The sequence below is a fragment of the Talpa occidentalis genome, unplaced genomic scaffold (assembly GCF_014898055.3).
Source record: "Talpa occidentalis isolate TD23 unplaced genomic scaffold, MPIMG_talOcc4v2.1 talOcc4.4, whole genome shotgun sequence".
In the NCBI taxonomy this organism is placed as follows: Eukaryota; Metazoa; Chordata; class Mammalia; order Eulipotyphla; family Talpidae; genus Talpa; species Talpa occidentalis.
The window spans coordinates 117,952,244-117,972,483 of NW_023604295.1; the positions used below are offsets into that span (position 1 = coordinate 117,952,244).

The 20,240-nt window shown below is 39.1% G+C and overlaps 1 protein-coding gene across 22 annotated transcripts in view; it reads right to left on the reverse strand.

The window, feature by feature from the left end:
* Positions 1–20,240, reverse strand: part of SLC20A2 (solute carrier family 20 member 2) — a 97,402-nt gene that overhangs the window by 40,681 nt on the left and 36,481 nt on the right. For 4 of the 22 annotated variants that reach the window (XM_054700939.1, XM_054700937.1, XM_054700940.1 and 1 more), the window contains exon 2: positions 2,840–2,878. The exons of 17 other annotated variants lie outside the window; for them this stretch is intronic. The gene's annotated coding sequence lies outside the window, so the exon portion shown is untranslated. Of the gene's footprint in view, positions 1–30; positions 200–765; positions 1,823–2,839; positions 2,879–20,240 lie in introns of those variants that run through there. One more of the 22 variants, XM_037526165.2, reaches the window with a different exon arrangement.

A 20,240-nucleotide genomic window follows, 5' to 3' on the forward strand; every position in this document is an offset into this window, starting at 1 on the left:
ATTCATCTGGAAAAATGGGAATAATAGTACCTAATGGCCCTAGCTCAGCACAGCATCAGGAATCAATACATGGTGACTATAATCATTAAGAGCAGTGGGGCAATGGTGAGGAAATGTGAGGCCTAATCCCAGCTCTGCTGCTAACGAGGAGTATGATACTGGGTAAGTCACGTACACTTTCTGAATCCTGATTCATCATCTGTAAAACAGGGATAGTAGAAACCTTTATTTTGCAGAATTATTACTAGGATCCAATCTAATGCATGCAAAAGTGCTTTGTTACTTAGACTCAAGCAACCTGAAGTTACTGATATTGGAGGAACAGTAATTCGAGTTTCCAAAATCCTCTTAAAGTATCTTTCTTCTCCCTGTAAGGCCCCCTAACATCCTTTAGCAATGGTGTATAGATACCCAGCCCATCTCCCTCCACCCCGCTCTCTCTAGGTACTCTTTCCATTCTTTTATGTTATCCAGAATTTTCTACCATGAACAATACTACTTTTATTATTGGGTAAAAAGAATTTCAAAATAATACAAAGGTTAAAGCTCATTTTTTTTTAAAAAAATGAAGAATGTATCACCAAAATGTGCTTAGTTTTTGGTAATAAGCAAAATGAATTTACCACAAATCTGTGTCTAGCACTGGCCTCTCACACAATTCCTTAAGTTTACTATCTGTGATATAAGATGCAAAATACATCTTTTATTTTCTATCTTTATTTTATCTTTGTTTTGCCTTCTAAAAATATTCCTTTGTCCTGTTACCTGAGCATCTAGTGGGAAAGTCTCTCCATGATTTTGAGCCTTATATTACATTCCCATTTGTAGAATTCCAAAGGTCCACTCTCAGTCATACTTAGTCTTTTTCTTCCTTTATCTTCATATAGTTCTCTTGACGGTTGGATAATAGTACTGTATTTACCCAAAGACTAAGAAAATGCCCCAATGGTGCTAAATACTTTGCAGCTTTTTTTATGGAAATAACATTTGGGGTTGATGTTCACAAGCAATAACTTATAATTACTCATTTATTCCTATTTTGGCTCACAATTAGAAATTCATAGAACATGAGAGTTTGAATGAACTTTAGACATGCTCTAGTCTAATTTTGGTCATTTTGAAGTGTGACCATTATAAAAATATAGACTAGCTAATGACTCGTGACATGATCCACTTACAATTAGCTGACAACATGCTAATAACAAATGAAAACAATTAAAGACACTAGGAAGTAAAGCTCCTGCTTGACATTCATTGGGTCTTCCTGATAATACTGTTTTGGGAGTTGAAGTTCCTTGGCATCTTGGCCTAAGCAAGGGTGGAGGAAGAGACAACAGACAAAGAGGAAAGGGTGATGAATAGAATGGATGACTAAGAATGCTGCAGAGCTTTCACCCTTGGAAACTTTCGAGATTAAATGATATCCTCAAGTCCTGCTCAACTCTTGCTCTACATCAACCAGAGACCACAGGGCCAGGAAGAGGCAGTGTAGCCTGGAACCATCAACCACAGGATTGTCCTGTAGGGAGAGAGGGGGTGGAAATTTCTGACCCTTTTCTTGAGCTGTGCAATCAACGACCTTCATGAATTTATGGAACATAACTTATTTTGGTCCTCCATCTCAAGTTTCCACTGCAGACCCTGTGGCCTCAGGCCTTCTGTACCCTTTTTCTTCTCTTTTATAGCCTCATTCCTGCTATATTCACGTGCCCTCCTGCATTTCTGTCATTCTGACATTTAAATATCTTTTTGGCTCATAAGGCATTTGTGTTATTTAGATATTTTCCACACAGCCTTTTGCTCCCTGGAAAGGCATTATACAAATCTATTAAGTAAATATATTTTTTAAGGGATAAAGAAATAAACAGCAATAATAATTAAGATGAGATAAAGTTAAAAGAGTCAGGGTGATTTGGCCTGAAGAAAAGCAGCTTTAGAAGCTCCTACATGACTTCCATGAAAAACAGCTTTTAAAAACTGAAAGACGCCTCAGGAGGTGCAAGCGTCATTTCCTTTGAAATGTGCGAATGGAATCTGACTGTATGATGGGTTAGGTAAGTATTCAGTTATTTTTCCATTTTAAATTAATAATTCAACGATCCCATGAAAACGTTAGTATGAGGAAATACATATCAGTCATTCTTTATCTAATTTGAAGATAAAACAAACAGCCTTGTAATGTAACAAAAAAAACTATACTCATATAGGAGGAAATATTTGTAGTTGAATGGGTCATGGCATGCTGAACTGAGCTGCCAGTGGAAAGGTGGAATTACCCATAGTAGAGATTGAAAAGTAAAGATTATCCCACCTTGCTGGAGTGTTCTAGGTGCAACACTGCTTGAAGGCAAGGGAGAAGAACTGAGCTTTATAAATTTATTCCCACACTAAGAGAGATATGGCTTCTAAACATTTCCCCTGTTTTGTATGCACTTTAGAGGGATTCCTCTAATTTTTTCCTTCACTTGGAACCAAAAATTGGTAAATTCTCACAAGCAAATCACTTAACATCACTTCTATCAAAGGCGACCTACGAATGCTTGTTCAGATTCTGTGTCTTGTACTGTTGGTTTGGCTGTGTTCCAAGAGCTATATTAGGGAAATACTTTCCCTTCAGTCACCATCTAAAATGGAACCATGCATGTAAATAGATATCTTGAATCTTACATGTTTTTTGCTGATTTTGTTCTGAGTATAGTGGACACTGAATAAAAATATGAATAACTTGGAAAAACATCAATTCCTAACACTATTACATTCTTTCTATTAATGGAACATTAAGGTAAATAGAACAGTTGACAGATAAGGATTATTATCTTAACTATTATGCTCAACTTACAGCCCCAAATTTCTTGTTGTCATTTTATTTCTTTGGTAGCTGAAAAAGAAAGAGGACAAAAATTATCAGTTGATTTAGTCAGACTTTTCCTCTTTGCAATGTAGGAAAGTCTAAATCTCTAAAGTGCTTTATCAGAAATCTGCAAATGATTTAATTCCATCAATAATCTAGCAGGGTGAACAGTCTAAACAGGGCAGTAAGTTCACAAAAGTGTTCATCTGATTGGCAAGTCAGGTGAAAATTTAGCAGGTCTTCGTATCTCCCACAGAAATTGAAATCTTTTTAATAAATCAAGAAGCTATAAGTAATTGCTTGATAATAGTTACCAAAAACCATGGAAATAGAAGTTAAAATTGTAAAAAGAGATAGGCCAGTTTACAGATTTCTTTGAAAATTATTTCTAGGCACCTAATTCCTTATGCATGATTAAAAAGAACTTTCTTAGTTTATCTTAACTTAGCTCCCTTTGTCTCAATTTTTCCTTTAGAAAACCTGGAACTAGGGAGGATGCTCTGATGCAAAAATAGTTTTTTTTTTTACAATAAATGAGAAAGCAGCAGATGTAAGCTGCTCTTAGGAGATGTCTGAAATCAGTTAAAAGAAATTTATTACTTGGGCCTCCCTGGTGGCTTAAGGGGTTAAGACACAGACTATGAAGCTATCTGCAGCCTCGAAAGCATGAGTTCAATTCCCCGGCCAGGGAGCTACCCACATGGCACAGCAAAACTGACTTGCCCACTGCTCCCCTCAGCAGTGTATTTCAGTCAATCTGCCTGTTCTGTTCCTCACTCTGTCTCCGGTGAATCCTCTCAAGCCTTCCCCCCCCCCCTACACCTCTGGCCTGTGCCCCAATTCTTGTTTGCATAAATAAATATATCTTTTAAAAAGAGAGAGAGATTTATTACTCACCAAATTACCTTTACTGGAGTGCATGCATGCTTGTGTGTGTGTGTTCAAATTACTGTCTAGTGCCTTTTCCTTTCTGCCTAATGAACTTCTTTTAGTGTTTTCTATAAGGCAGATCTACTAGTAATAGAGTCTCTCAGTTTTACTTGAGAATGTTTTTATTTAGCCTTCATTTTGAAAGCTATCTTTGCAAGATATAGGTATCCTTTCAGGGCTTGAATGTGTCATCTCACTGCCTTCTGGCCTTTGCTGTTTCTGATAAGAAGTCAACGGGTTAATCTTATATCTGATGACCTACTTTCTTGCAGCTCTCCAATTTTTTTTTTTTTAAGATTTTATTTATTTATTTATACAAGCACTGGGTACAGTCAGAAGCGTGGGAGGGTGAGAGAATTCACCAGAGCCAGAGCAGGGAACAGAACAGGCAGACCGACGAAATACACTGCTGAGGGGAGCAGTGGGCATGGCAGAAGAGGTCTGCGCACCATGTGGGACCCTCGACAGTGGCCGGGGATCGAACCGGCGCTGCAGAGGCTGTAGGCAGCTTCGCAGCCCAGCGCTCAACCATTGTGCCACCAGGGGAGGCCCTCCGATTTTTCTCTTTCAAAATTTTGACAATAAATTTTGAAAATAGTTTCCAAAAACCATGGAAATATTGTAGAAGTTAAAAAATATATAAAGAGATAGGACACTTTATTTTTTGTCCTAATGGAGTTTGTTAAGCATCTTACAAGTATAAATTAGTGTTTTTCATCAAATTTGGTAAGTTGTCAGTTATTCTTTGAATATTTTTCTGCTCATTTTTTCTCTCATATTTCTGGCACTTCCATTGGTATACTTAATAGATTATATTTTTCAGATGACTAGATCAAGAAGATGTATACACAATGGAATATTACTCAGCAATCAAAAAAGATAAACTCATGCCATTCGCAGCAACATGGATGGAGGTGGAAGGGATTAAACTCAGGGAAATAAGCCAGAAAGAAAAAGAAAAATATCGAATGGTTTCACATAAAGGAGGAATGTAGAGGAAACAAATAAGGGATCGGGGAAAAATAATCATAATAAATTAAAAATCAAAATCAACAGGCAGCTATAAATCAGAGACATTCTGCAGGGGAAGAGGAGGGTGAAGGATCAAAACAGTGGAGGGAAGAGCACAAGGGTCTATGTCCCATCGGACACAGGTGAATTGCTGGTGGGAATTCCATCAGGACTACACCTGAGAGGAGAAAGCATACATTGTACAAGAACGATGTAAAATGTATATAAAATTAAAAAAAATTTTTTTTAAACAGTAGACTATATTTTTCTATGGTTTGTTCATTTTTCTTCACTATTTTTACTTTCTGTTCTTCAGACTGTATAATCTCTGTTGTTCTGTTTTTAAGCTCACTAATTCTTCCTCCTGACAACTCAAAGCTCCTGTTGAGCCCCTCTAATGAGTTTTACTTATACTTTTTGATTCCAGAATTTCTATTTTAAAATTAGTTTTAATTGTGATAAAATAAATAGTACATAAAACTTAACCATTTAACCATGTTCAAATATACAGTTGAGTGACATAAAGTACATTTGCATTTTTGTGCAAATATCACCACCATCCATCTACAAAGCTCTTTTCATCTTATGAAACTGAAACTCTGTTCCCGTTAAACAATAACTTCCCATCCCTCCTGCCCCAACTCCTCTCCAACCATCATTCTACTTTCTAGCTATGAATTTGACTATTCTAAGTACATCATTTGAATGAAATCATACAATATTTGTCCCTTTGTGACTGGCTTATTTCACTTGGCATAATGTATTCAAAATTCATCCATGTAGCATGTGTCAGAATTTCCTTCTTTTTCATTGCACATTTTATTTATCCAATCATCCATTGGTGAACATTTAAATTGCTTACACCTTTCGGTTATTGTGAATAATGCTATCAAAAGTGGTATGGAAATTGGCCTTCCTAGTGGCCTAGGGTCTAAGTCTCAGCTAGCATGGCAAGGCCCCCAGTCAGAGAGCTGGCCTACCTGGTACAGCAGACCTCTCCTGTTTCACTCACCACTCCTCTTAGCAGTGTATTTCAGTGGACCTGCCTGTTCTGCTCTACACTGTGTCTCTGGTGCATCCTCACCCTGTGCACCTCTGGCCTAGACCCCAGTTCTTCTATGAAAATAAATAAAAATCTTACAATAAAGGAATAATACTTTAAGTTAAAAAAATGGTATGGAAATATCTTTTCAAGTCCCTGCTTTCAATTCTTTTAGTTATATATCTAAAAGTGGACTTGCTCTGATTTTAGTTTTTTGATTAACTCTCATATTATTCTGCACAATGGGTAACAACCATTTTACATTCTCACTAAAAGTGCACAAGGATAATTTCTCCATATCTTCATGAAACTGTTATTTTCTGGTTTTTTTTTTATATTAAAGCATGATAAAGTTTATTTTTTTAAGATTTATTTATTTATTTATGCATAGAAGAACTGGGGCACAGGCCAAAGGTGTGGGTGTTGACAGAATTCACCAGAGACAGAGCGGGGAGCAGAGCAGGCAGACTGACTGAAATACACAGCTGAGAGAAGCAGCGGGCAAGTCAGGAGAGGTCTGCTGCACCACGTGGGTACCTCTCTGGCCAGCCAGGATCGAACTCAAGCTGCAGAGGCTGCAAATTGCTTTGTAGTGTGGTGCGTAACCCCTTGCACCATCAGGGAGGCCCCCTTTACCCATATTTAAATTGGGTTGTTTGGTTTTTGCTGTTGAGTTGTAGTTCTTTATGTATCTGAATACTAACCTCTTATCAAGTATATGATTTGCAAATCTTTTCTCTCTTTCCATAGGTTGTTCTTTCAATATATTCATTGTGTCTTTTGACGTGCAGAAGCTTTTAATTTTGATGTAGTCCAATTTACCATTTTGTTTTACTTTTGTTGCATATGCTTTTTGGTGTCATAACTGCATTTGGTTCCTTTTTTAATCATTTCTATCTCTTTAGAGATAGTCTTTATTTGATGAGTCAACTGACACCATACCTTCTTTGAGAATGGTTTTAGTTTTTTGAAGAACTGTCATATTATTCTGCACAATGGATAACACCATTCTCTAGGAATGGGTCCTTTACTCTTTGAATATATTTAAAGTAGTTGCTTTGAGGTCTCTGTCTGCTAACTTCAATATGTGGGACCTTTCAAAAGCCATCTATTGTTTGCTCGATTTTTCCTGTGTATGTGTCACATTTTCCAGTTTCCTCACACAGCTCATAGCTATTTTTTGAAAAATGGACATTTTAGAGACTATATTGTAGCAACTCTGGCTATTGATATGCCTATTTGCACAGGTTTGTTGTTTGTTTATCTGGCTGAACCAATTCTGCAAAGTCTTTCTTTGCAGTATGCAGATATAGATGTACCTGTTCCCAGTTTTTCCTCTTGTTTTTATATTTTAGTTTAGTGTCCTAAGGATTGGCTAAAGGTTGTACTTAAGTCCCTTTTAGCTAGTTAGATTTTCACCCTTTATTACGGTCATGTCTGTGGCTTAGAGACTGCTTTCACAGTTCAGGAAGGAATGGATGGGGGAAAGTCTAAATTATTCCAAATTGAAATTATTATGCATCCACTTTATGCTGATGGTCATAAACCCCTCTGCATGTGTAAAAACTCAAAGACTGTACAACAGAAAAAGTGAATTTTACCTTATGTAAATTTGAGTGACTGGGACTTGCCTTTAAAAAAAAAAAAGGATAATTCTACTCCTGTACTGCTGTTATATAGCTGGAGCTAATTCAATCAATTGAGTTCTTAGAAGTTCACTACTTAATCTTTTTTTTTTTTTTTTAAATAGAGGCATGTTTTATTTATTTATTTATTTGTTTGTTTGTTTGTTTGTTTATACATGCACTGGGTACAGTCAGAAGCGCAGGAGGGTGAGAGAATTCACCAGAGCCAGAGCAGGGAGCAGAGCAGGCAGAAGGACCGAAGTACACTGCTGAGGGGAGCAGCGGGCGGCAGAAGAGGTCTGCGCGCCATGCGGGACCCTCCTCCGGTGGCCGGGGAGCAGCCGGGAATCGAACCGGCGCGGCAGAGGCCGCGGGCAGCTTCGCAACCCAGCGCTCAACCGCTGCGCCACCGGGGAAGCCCTCACTACTTAATCTTTAATGGGGAGAATAGAAAAGACAATCTTCCTTACTACACTATTGCTCTACAGGTCACTTCATCTCAGGACACAGTTAAAACTTAAGACTTTAAAAAATGTATCATTCTAATACTTAATAGTATGATAATGTCAAGCTTTCATACTTGATCAAAAGAATTTCTTCTGAATTAGGCTTCAAGTTATTTTCTTCAAGTAAAAATTTTGGATTTACTTAATTGGGAATGACAGTTTCACAGAAGCCTGAAGACACCATGTCTTAATGATCAGAGGAAAACCAAACAAATGTAAAGAAAAGTAAATGTGAGAAAAATCCAAACTGACAGAAAGAGGGGTGTAGTTAACCAGGCACAGCAGGCTAAAGGGAAAAGTGCCAAAACAGCCAGTGATTCTCTCTCCCTGCTCTAGCCATCACCTTAATTTCAAGTCAAGTCTAAAGCAATCACTCTTTCTTTTGAAAACCTTTATAATAATAGATGAGCTCATTTATAACTTCCACTATGTTGGATACATTCAAATCCTCTGACTTTTGCTTTAGTCTTTAGAGTAAAGGCAAAACCCCACAAAACAAAAAGGCAATGAATGAACAAACAAAAAAATAGACTTATCCAAATCTTTAAGTCAAGATTTATTGATGCAAATTAAAACTACAGGACAGAGGGGGCGGAGCAACATGGCGGCGAGGAGACGCTGCGAGTAAGATCTCCCATTAAAAAAAGTGAATAGGGAGGAAAAGCGGCAGGTCCCAGTGAGAACTGGGACACGGAAGATAAACGGGTGACGCCAGCGAACTGCCCGAAGAAGAAACTGGCCATAAAAGAGGACTAGAAGGGAGGGAAGCGCAGAACCCTGCTCCCCTCCCCCGCCCACAGAGGCGGCACTCTCCGACCGGCAGAGAGGAGGAAACAACAAACCAAAACGGCCCACAAGAACAAACGACGCAGCAAGCGGGACTGTGAGTGGAAAGGAACTATTGCAGCCACCACACCCCGTGAACGGGAGCTGAGGCGAACCCTGCAGGATCCGCCGCGGCGGTGAGCGAACGGCTCCGGGCGCCATTAGAGAAGAACAAAGACCCCGGGAGACGCGCACACAGCCCGGGCTGCCGGTAAGCCTGCGCGGAAACGCGGCGCGCTCGGCGCGCTTGAAAAGCAAGTGCAGACCTGGATCGCGGCTGCCCAGGTCCCCGCGCCTGCGACCTAGGCTTGCGGGGAGACGACCTAGGCTTGCGGGGAGACGCGCGGAGGTCCTCACTGAGGTGAAGGTCCCTCCCTGAGTGAGCAGGAACCAGGCGCCCAGGCACGGGAGCGGTGCAAAAGGCGCCATTCCCGCGCCACTGAACTGGGCTACAGCCCGCGTCCTGGAACTGAGGGCTTTGAACTGAGACCCGGGGCACGAAAATTCGGGGCGTGGTTTCTCCACGACGGTGGGGCACAAGGCAGACACAGCACCCCAAAGCTGTTGAGGTGTACCCTACCATTCCCGCTCTGTTCTCTGTCCCACGGGGTGGGGGGAGGCGAAAAACAGCCCCCCAAGGACAATAGGAGAGATCTCTGGCGCCACCTAGCGACCAGGAAAAAAAAAGTCACTAACACCCTATAAAACAGGACATTTCTTAAGACTGCTTGAAAAGGGCAGAAGGTTTCTGGAGGACCCAGTGGCCAGCCGGGAAGTTATTCCACGCCAGGCCCCTTCCGACCAGCAGTCTGAGCCCACAGAGGGAGCAGGCACCCACGTCTGGGGCAGACTGGGTGCGCAGAAGAGTGTGCCTGAAACCGGAGGCGCAGGGACTGCATCCCGCTTCGCCATTTGAGAACAGGGACATTTCTTCAGTAAAAACTGCCTAAAACCAGCAGAAAGCTCCCCCAGAAGACAGAGATGGCTCCTGGAAGAGCCAGAGGGGAGCGGAGAAGTTCACCCAAGATGTCAGTCAGTCCGAGCAACACAGTGTCCCAACGCATACGACAAATTAGAAAACAGACAGTAGGGAGTAGAAGAACCACACGCAACCTAAAAACTCCTCAGGAAAGAAGCACACCACAAAAAGAAAACCACTCCCCAGATTGCAACGACAGCAACTTGGAAGAACTTCTGAGCCTTCCAGAAAGAGAATTTAAAATTGCCATGATTAAAAAAGTGATAGATCAGAAGAAGGAAATTGAGTCCCTAAAGAGGGAAGTAAGAGAAATGCAGGAGATCAAAGAATTAATGGAGGAACTAAAGAACTCTGGGAAAAGCAATGAAAGCAGAATAGATGAAATGGAAGAACGAATAAGTAATCTTGAAGACACAGAAATAAAAAGAACCAAAACAGAAAAGGAAAGAGAAGTACGAAGGAAAAAGAATGAAGAAAGACTTCGGGAACTATCTGACTCCATGAGGAAAGGAAATATAAGAGTTATAGGAATTCCAGAAGGAGAGGAGAGAGATGTAGGAACAGAGAAAATATTCATGGATATAATTGAAGAGAACTTCCCAAATGAGAAGAAGGAGCTGAAAATTGATATACAAGAAGCAAGAAGAACACCAAACTTCCACGACGAAAGGAAAAACACAGCAAGACACATAATAGTAAAGCTCCCAAGAATCCAGGACAAGGAAAAAATAATGAAGCTGACAAGAGGGAAGAAACAGATAACATTCAAAGGAAAACCAATCAGGCTGACATCAGACTTCTCTGAAGAAACACTACGGGCAAGGAGAGAGTGGAGGGACATAGTCAACAGACTCCAAGAAAACAGATGCCAACCAAGAATACTCTATCCCGCAAAGCTCTCTTTCCTCCATGAAGAAAGAATATGGACCTTCCCAGACAAAGAGAAACTCCGGAATTTCATTGCGACTAAACCCCCACTCCAAAAAATACTACAAGGAATCCTAAAGCCAGAACCTCAGAGGGACGAATAACAACAAAAGAAGACCAAAAAAAAAAAAAAAGTTATTAAAAGAATAAATAAATAAAATCAAAGGAAAGACAAACATAATGGCAAATACAGATGCTAACATATCAATATTAACTCTAAATGTAAATGGACTAAACTCTTCAATAAAAAGACACAGAGTTGCAGCCTGGATTAAGAAACAAAACCCAACCTTTTGCTGTCTCCAGGAAACACATTTAGCTACAAAAGATAAAAATAGGCTCAAAGTCAAAGGATGGAAAACAATCCTACAAGCAAATGGGCCAAAAAAGAAAGCAGGAACAGCTATACTTATATCAGATAAAACAGACTTCAAACTCAAAAAAATAAAAAGAGACCCCAATGGTCACTACATTATGATTAAGGGGACAATACTTCAAGAAGAAATAACACTCATTAACATATACTCACCAAACGAAAGAGCACCAAAATATATCAGACAACTGTTGTCCTCTCTGAAAACAGACATCAGAGAAAACACATATGTAGTGGGAGACTTCAACACACCACTATCAACAATGGATAGATCAACAAGACAAAAAATAAGTAAAGAAACTAAAGCTCTAAATAAGGACCTAGAGCATTTGGGCTTAACAGACATCTATAGAACACTAAACCCAAAAAAAACGGAGTACACATTTTTCTCAAGCGCACACGGATCATTCTCCAGGATCGATCACATACTGGGGCACAAGACAAACATCAACAGATACACCAAGATTGAAATCATACCAACCATCTTTTCTGACCACGAAGGCATCAAACTAGAAATAAATCATAAAAAGAAGGCAAGGTACTATCCTACCTCATGGAGATTAAAAGCCACACTACTGGAAGACCACTGGACTAACGAGGAGATCAAAGAAGAAATTAAAAAATTCTTTGAATTGAATGACAAGGAGGACACCAATATCCTAAATGTATGGGATGCAGCAAAAGCAGTAATAAGAGGAAAATATATAGCAATAGAAGCTCACATCAAAAAACAAGAAAGAACTCAAAGAAACAACCTAATCTCGAAGCTCAAAGATCTAGAAAAAGAACAAAAAAAACCCCAGAACCAGTAGAAGAAAAGAAATAATAAAAACCAAAGCAGAAATAAATGAAATTGAAACTAAAAAAACAATCCAAAAGATCAATGAAACCAAGAGCTGGTTCTTTGAAAAAATAAATAAAATAGACAAACCCCTAGCCAGGCTCACAAAGGAAAAAAGGGAGAAAGCACAAATACACAGAATCATAAATGAAAGAGGAGAAATCACAACGGACACAGCAGAAATCAAAAGAATAATCAGTAACTACTATGAACAGTTATATGGAAACAAGTTCAACAATCTAGAGGAGATGGACAAATTCCTACAACTCTACAATCACCCAAAGCTAGATAAAGAAGAAATAGAACACCTAAACAGACCAATTACAAGCAGCGAAATTGAAATGGTAATTAAAAACCTCCCCAAAAACAAAAGCCCAGGACCTGATGGATTTACAAATGAATTCTACCAAACATTCAGAGACGAATTAGTGCCTATCCTTCACAAACTCTTCCAAAAAATTGAGAAGGAAGGGACAATACCAAACACGTTCTATGAAGCCAATATTACACTAATACCAAAACCGAATAAGGACAACACAAAAAAGGAAAACTATAGGCCAATCTCCCTAATGAACACTGATGCAAAAATCCTCAATAAAATTTTAGCTATCAGAATCCAACAATGTATCCATAAGATAATTCACCACGACCAAGTTGGATTCATTCCAGGGGCACAAGGATGGTTTAACATCCGAAAATCAATCAACGTTATCCAACACATCAACAAAAAGAAATATAAAAACCATATGATAATATCAATAGATGCTGAGAAAGCTTTCGACAAAGTGCAACACCCATTCATGATAAAAGCCCTTGAAATTCTTGGGATACAAGGAACATACCTCAACATCATAAAGGCCATCTATGACAAGCCAACAGCCAGTATCATTCTCAATGGTGAAAAGCTGAAAGCAATTCCATTAAGATCTGGAACAAGACAAGGATGTCCACTCTCACCACTGCTTTTCAATATAATACTGGAAGTCCTAGCCAGAGCAATAAGACAAGAGAAAGACATCCAAGGAATCCAACTTGGAAAAGAAGAAGTCAAACTATCACTATTTGCAGATGATATGATAATATACATAGAGAACCCCAAAATCTCCACAGAAAAACTAATTCAACTCATCAATCAATTCAGTAAAGTGGCAGGATACAAAATCAACACGCAAAAGTCAGTAGCCTTCCTATACACAAACAATAAATCTGAAGAAGAAGAAATCAAAAAAACCACCCCTTTTATTATCGAAACAAAAAAAATCAAATATTTGGGAATAAATCTAACAAAAGAGGTAAAGGACCTATACAAAGAAAACTATAAAACACTGTTAAAAGAAATAGAAGAAGACACAAAGAAATGGAAAGACATCCCCTGCTCATGGATTGGAAGAATAAACATTATTAAAATGGCCATCCTACCAAAAGCAATATACAGATTCAATGCTATTCCAATCAAAATCTCAATGGCATTCTTCAAAGAAATAGAACAATTATTGATGAAATTCATATGGAATCACCAAAAACCCCGAATAGCCAAAGCTCTACTGAAAAAAAAAAGAAGGAAATGGAGGCATCACACTCCCAGACTTCAAACTATACTACAAAGCCATAATCATCAAAACTGCATGGTATTGGAACAAGAACAGACATACAGACCAATGGAATCGAATAGAAAATCCAGAAATAAACCCACAGATTTATGGTCAACTAATCTTTGACAAAGGAGCAAAGACTATGCATTGGAGCAAAGAAAGTTTGTTCAATAAATGGTGCTGGGAAAACTGGGTCGCTACATGCAAAAGAATGAAGCTTGACCACTACCTCACACCATACACAAAAATCAACTCAAAATGGATTAAAGAACTAGACATAAGACCTGAAACCATAAAATACATAGAAGGAAATATAGGCGAAACACTACGGGATTTGCACATCAAAGACATCTTTACAGACACATCACCCAAAGCAGTGATAGTGAAGAGAAAGATAAACAGCTGGGACTACATCAAATTAAAGAGCTTCTGCACAGCAAAAGAGACAATAACAAAAACAAAGAGAAACCCCACCAACTGGGAGAACATTTTTGCACCCAACACTAATGATAAAGGACTGATCACAAAAATCTGCAAAGAGCTGATGAGACTCAGCAACAACAAAGAAAATAATCCAGTCAAAAAATGGGCAGAAGAGCTAAAAAGAAACTTCTCTGAAGAGGAAAGGCAAATGGCCAACAGACATATGAAAAAATGTTCAACATCACTTGTAATCAGGGAAATGCAAATCAAAACTACCATGAGATACCATCTCACACCAGTGAGAATGGCACATATTAAAAAAACTAGCAACAACAAATGTTGGCGAGGATGTGGAGAAAAAGGAACTCTTCTGCACTGTTGGTGGGAGTGCAAACTGGTCCAACCATTATGGAGAGCTGTGTGGAGATTTCTGGACCTACTAAACATAGAGCTTCCATATGATCCAGCAATTCCACTCCTAGGTATTTACCCAAAGGACACAGAAACATCAATTCCAAAGAGCACCTGCACTCCTATGTTTATAGCAGCACTGTTTACAATAGCTAAGCTTTGGAAACAACCCAAATGCCCAAAAATAGATGACTGGATCAAGAAGATGTGGTACATATATACCATGGAATATTACTCAGCATTCAAAAAAGATAAACACATGCAATTTGCAGCAACATGGATGGCACTGGAAGGGATCATGCTCAGCGAAATAAGCCAAAAAGAAAAAGAAAAATACCGGATGGTCTCACTCATAGCAGGAATCTAGAAAACTTAATTAAGGGACCAGGAAAATGAATATAAGAAAGTGAAAATCAAAATCAACAAAAAACTATGAACCAGAGACACTTTTTGGGGGGGGGGGGGCGGGAGGGGAAGGATTGGGGTCAGAATGGGGCGTTTGCAATTGTATGGGGGAATATAAAAATAAAATTTAATATTTAAAAAAAAAAAAAAAAAAAGACACAGAAAGCTCAGAATTAAATCACTGGGACTTACACAGATTTCAAAAGTGGTAACTGTTATTTTTAAGCATGTATTTAAAACCAATGAGATGTAAACAGATCAGCATAGTCCATGCTAATGGATACTTACTGAAGGAATGAATAAATTAATTTATAATCCAAAAAAAAAAAAAAAAAAAAAAACTACAGGACACCACTTCATATCATCTAGGAAGGCTATAATCAAAAAGATGGATAATAACAAGGGTTGCTGAGGATATAGAGAAATTGGAACCCCTCATGCATTATTGGTTGGAATATAAATGGAGCAGATGCTCTGGGAAACAGTCTGGTAGTTCCTCAAAAGATTAAATACAGGGTCTGCCTGGTGGCGCAGCGTGTTGAGCGCCGGGCTGTGAAGCTGTCCGCAGCCTCTGCAGCACGGGTTCGATTCCCGGCCGGCCAGGGAGAAACCCACATGGCATGGCAGACCTCTCCTGCCTGGCCCACCGCTCCCCTCAGCAGTGTCTTTGGTCTATCTGCCTGTTCTGCTCCCCACTCTGTCTCTCTCTGGTGAATTCTCTCACCCTCCTGCGCCTCTGACCTATACCCCAGTTCTTGTATAAATAAATAAAATCTTTAAAAAAAAAAAAAAAAAGATTTATTTCATCTCTATAAGGCACATGCCTCTTCTTACATCTGTGCTCACACTATGTGCCACAAAGCAATAAGGAGAGCAATGACATGATTATTCCTGTCACATAATCACAAGAGAAAGAGACAAGTGATAAAGAAAGGAGAGGATGAAAAGAAGAGCATAGCTTGGCTTGTACGAAGAAAAAATGGTCAGAAGGAAACTTGAAAAACCAGCTATCTTAGTTCCAAGGACTCCAAAGCACTCTTCTATGAGTAACAAAGGTTCTGAAATGAAGTCTAGGCCAAAATACATCATTCCTGAGACTGGATTCCTTTTGGCTTAAGACTGCGTTTAAGGTATCAGTCCTGATGAAAGGGAATGCAATTCACCTCAGTTTAAACCGTTGTCCCCAAAGTAAACCTGGTGACAGATTCCACTCGAGGCCCAAGCTTAGGAACATATCAAGACAGCCCCTTAAAATTACCATTGAAGTACTTATTCTCATGTGTCACCATACAAAGTAGGCTGACAGGGAGGCCTACTGTTTTTGCTCAAGATTTTCTTAAATCAACCACCAACAGTACCCAGTTACCCAAAATACCCTTCTCATTGAGCTCACAAGGACATCCTAGCAGCATTTGACAGAAATAATTGAGGGAGCAGTACTCTCTTAAAGTGGTGTCAGTTTTGGTAAACACTGGTGAGATGCACATGGATACTACGAAGATAAGTGCTCTGGAAATACTCACCAGGACACTTTTCTTTCCGTCATCCCTCATCACTGTGGCTTGAAATATTATCTGAGGTCTCCATTACATGGTCCCACCATTCACTGCTTGGTATCTATGGTCTAGAATGATGGTCTCAAATAAAATTTATTCAAATAAAATTTAAATGGATAATAAGTCACATCAGAAGTATTGTTCTAATGATTTAAAAATATTCTGGATTCCTCAGCTCCCAAATGACACTGAAGTCAAGACCGTGGCCAATTTGAAATCATATTAAAATTTACCTAATATCCAGAGCAGTAGGGAGGGCTGACCTTTGCTGAATACCTTTCATATTGCAAAATTATCAAAGTTAACCTTTATCAGTAACTGTTACACATCATTATGTGTGGTCCTCTTCCCAAGAGCCAAGATGTCAAGCCTCTGCTTTAAAAACAAGTCCAAGTTTTCCATTATAAAAATAATGTACACTCATCCAAAACTTGGTAAGTACAGAAAAAGTAGAAAGTAAAACAACAACAAAAAAATGCTCCTAGCACCATCATGAAGTAACCATTGTTTTGTTGGTTGTTTTTTAGTAACCATTGTCTTTGAGTCATTTTGGTTTTGATAGTTGGGATAGGCATGACTTCTATTAGCCATTGAGAGGCTACTGTCAAATTAGAAGTCAAATGAAAATAAACTACAAGAGTTCTTTTTTAAAAAGAAAGTTTTTCAGTATTGCAAAAGTAATATATGTGCATCGAGGGAAAAAAATCTAAATTATAGGTCATCAAAAAGAAGGGGGGGAAACACAACAGCCCATCTCCTAGCGATAATTACTGCTTACCTTTCATGCACTGGGGTCTTTTTTTATGTACATATAAGTACCTTTCTTTTAAAAAAGGGAATTAGAGTCACTAAGCTATTCCAAAAAAAATGGGATCTGTGTTTGCTTCAACAGAACATACACTAAACACTGGGATCTTACATATGTATTTTGTAAACTGCTAGTTTTACTCAGTGTGATCCAGTATCATTTTCAATGGCTGCATAGCATTGTATTATATAATAATACCTTAAATTGTTTAACCAGTACCTTATTAGGTTGTTTCTGAGAGTATAATATAGAATTATTAGATCAGCAATTCTTGTGTAGTCTAATAATAAGAAAAGGAAGCTTTCTCCTTTCCTTCCTATTTAATTTTTTTGACAGAACAACTACAATGAGACAAAGTCTGTCCCAAACCACTTAACTATTCTTATTTCTAATTACACATCCATAGGAGGAGGAATATAAATATGTGGACAAAATATGAGACTATTTTAGAAACAAAATTATTTTTGCCAGGGTGAAATACCAAAAAGAATAACTATTTAGTAATTTCTCTTTGTACAGAAATGAAAATCATTCTTTGCTTGCTATCATTAAGAACCAAATTGAACAGTTATTTGGAATTTTCCCTACTGGATATAAAGTTATTGAGAGCTCCTGGGTTTTAAGAAAAATATTTTCTATTCGGAGACCAATTCAAGATGTTAAAAATCAGCTTTCTCTGCCCTCTGAATCGTGTCATATTTATCTTATCAGTGTGCAACTACCACCTTGTTGGACCTCATCTACCCTGAACACAGACATAGAAAGTAACAGTGCATGCAGCTTAATGTCTGAGAGGTCAGGTTTCTCCAGCATAATGAGGCCTGGAGATTGTGTAACAACATCAGTACACACACTTGCCACCTTTATCCCTCTGCCTCCCATTACAGGGCAAACTAGACTTTAAGCCAAATTGCCCTCACTTGTCTTTCCTCACTTCAAGGAATTTTAATACTCCTTGAATGTGTAATTAGCTACAGCTATAAAGCCAAAGATTCTACCCATCCTGTTTTTCAGTGCTAAACTCTTAGGGCCAGAGTTCCCTGGCCAAGGCAGGGCATGAAGACACAGTGGTGTGCTACTTGTGCAACACTTGTTGAGGAGCACTACACACGGTGCTCAGGGAACCCTTCTTTCCTTATGCTCACACAAAGCTGGTACTGCAGTAAATGCTATGCAAAGTGTAACAAGTGGACACACTCTCAGTAGTTTGTGTCCTCAATCCAAGACAATTCTGTCAAACAAAAGGGCAAAGACACAATTGAAATAGGGGACATTTTTATTATGTATAAGAAAGTGAGGATGGGGGCCTCCCTCGTGGTCTAGGGATGAAGGCTCAGCACTATCACCTCTACAGCCTGAGTTAGATCCCCTACCAGGGAGCAACCCTGGCACAAGACCTTCCTGTCTTGCCCACTGTTCCGCTTAGCAGAGTATTTCAGTAAATTCACCTCTTTTGCTCCCCACTGTCTCTACTGAAACCTGTTAACTCCCTACCCCCCACACCACTGCTCTACATCCCAGATTGTCCATGCAAAGGAAAAAATAAACAAAAGCCACCAAGGTTTAAAAAAAAAAAGAAGGGGTGCAGAGAGATTCTTAGGAGTAACTACTTTGGAAGGGGTGAGACCAGCCAATTCCTGACTATAATTGAACCCTGACTATAGATGCTGAGATAATTAATTACATGGGAAAGGACAGAGCACATATGGCCTTGGACCTTTCAACAGAATAAGGAGCCATTTATTTGTACTGTGTGCCTACTCTGTGTACCACTGATGCTGCAGATACAAAAAATGTCCAGATGAGACAGGTCCCTATCCTCCACCGCCATGGAGACACACAAGCTGACAGCATTATCCAGTGCCGCAAGTTCTCTTCGGTTGCTACCACTTTGCCCCTGCTTCCAGGGTGTCAGGCAGATTATCTATAGAGGGAATGAGGACTGCAGGCATTCCTGCAAATGGTACAACAGCTCACCTATTCTCCTCCAATAGAAGTGACAAAGTTGGAAAATGGGGAGAGTCATACTTTCCTTACAACCACCTCTCTTCTGAAATGAGCTACAGGAAGGTGACCCATGTAGCCAGCAGTATGTGACATGAAATGATCACCAGCTGTCACCAAACAGTTCCTGGATTTGACTTTTACCTAAATTGCCCTTCAGCTGGCTGTGAAAATGCCACATGGGGAGGAGGGCCTCCTTATAATAACATTGTATTGATCGATCAAATCAAGTAGGATACATCTGATAACAGTGTGTCACTATCTCATTAGCTCATCTGATCCTTATTTGAAATATGCACTGTCTTAACTATTGAGTTCGGAAAAGTAATTGCAAAATTCTCGTGGCTAATTATTAACCTTCTCTAAGTGACAAAAGGAAATCTAGAGCAAAGTCAGGGCTACAAGGGACTTTGAGAGGTCATTTATTTACTGACTCCAGAGGGAATATTAAAATATCACAAACAAATCTATATATACTTTCAGATGACTTTAGAAAAAAAGCACATTTTCCAGTATCCAAATCCCCCATTTTTTAGCACCCTTATATCTCAACTTAGTGGTCCTCTGATGTAAGTATCCTTTGGTCCCTTGGGGGGCTTGTTAAAACACAGATTGCTGAACTCCAGCCCCACCCCCAGTTTCTGAGTCACTAAGTCTAGGGTGGGGCCTGAGAATGTGCCTCTCACAAGTTCCCAACTGGTGCTGATGCTGAGGGTACTGTGAGGACCGTGGTTCTAATCTAACTCTTTCTGGATGGAACCTTTATATTCTCAATGGAAATAGATGCCAGTTGGTCATCATTTCTTAGAACTGAGGGTATACATATATTTAAATAACAATTCTGGAGTCCACCAGTCTAAATAATGCAAGTTCCCTAACATCTTATTACAGGCATCATTTTTCAACCTTTAATCATTTTTTGAGGTTCTTTGTTGAGCCCTCTCCAAGTCTTTTTTAGTTATGGAGCCATGAACTAGACCCAGAACCTTAGTCAGAGACTGGCTGAGGTTGAGTATAAAGGGAAAAATGACTCACAGATTCATACAGTATACTCCTATTTATTAATCGCCAATACCCGAGCTTTTTAGCTCCCTTCTGATTCATGTTCCTCTGACTCCTTTATGAGCTGTA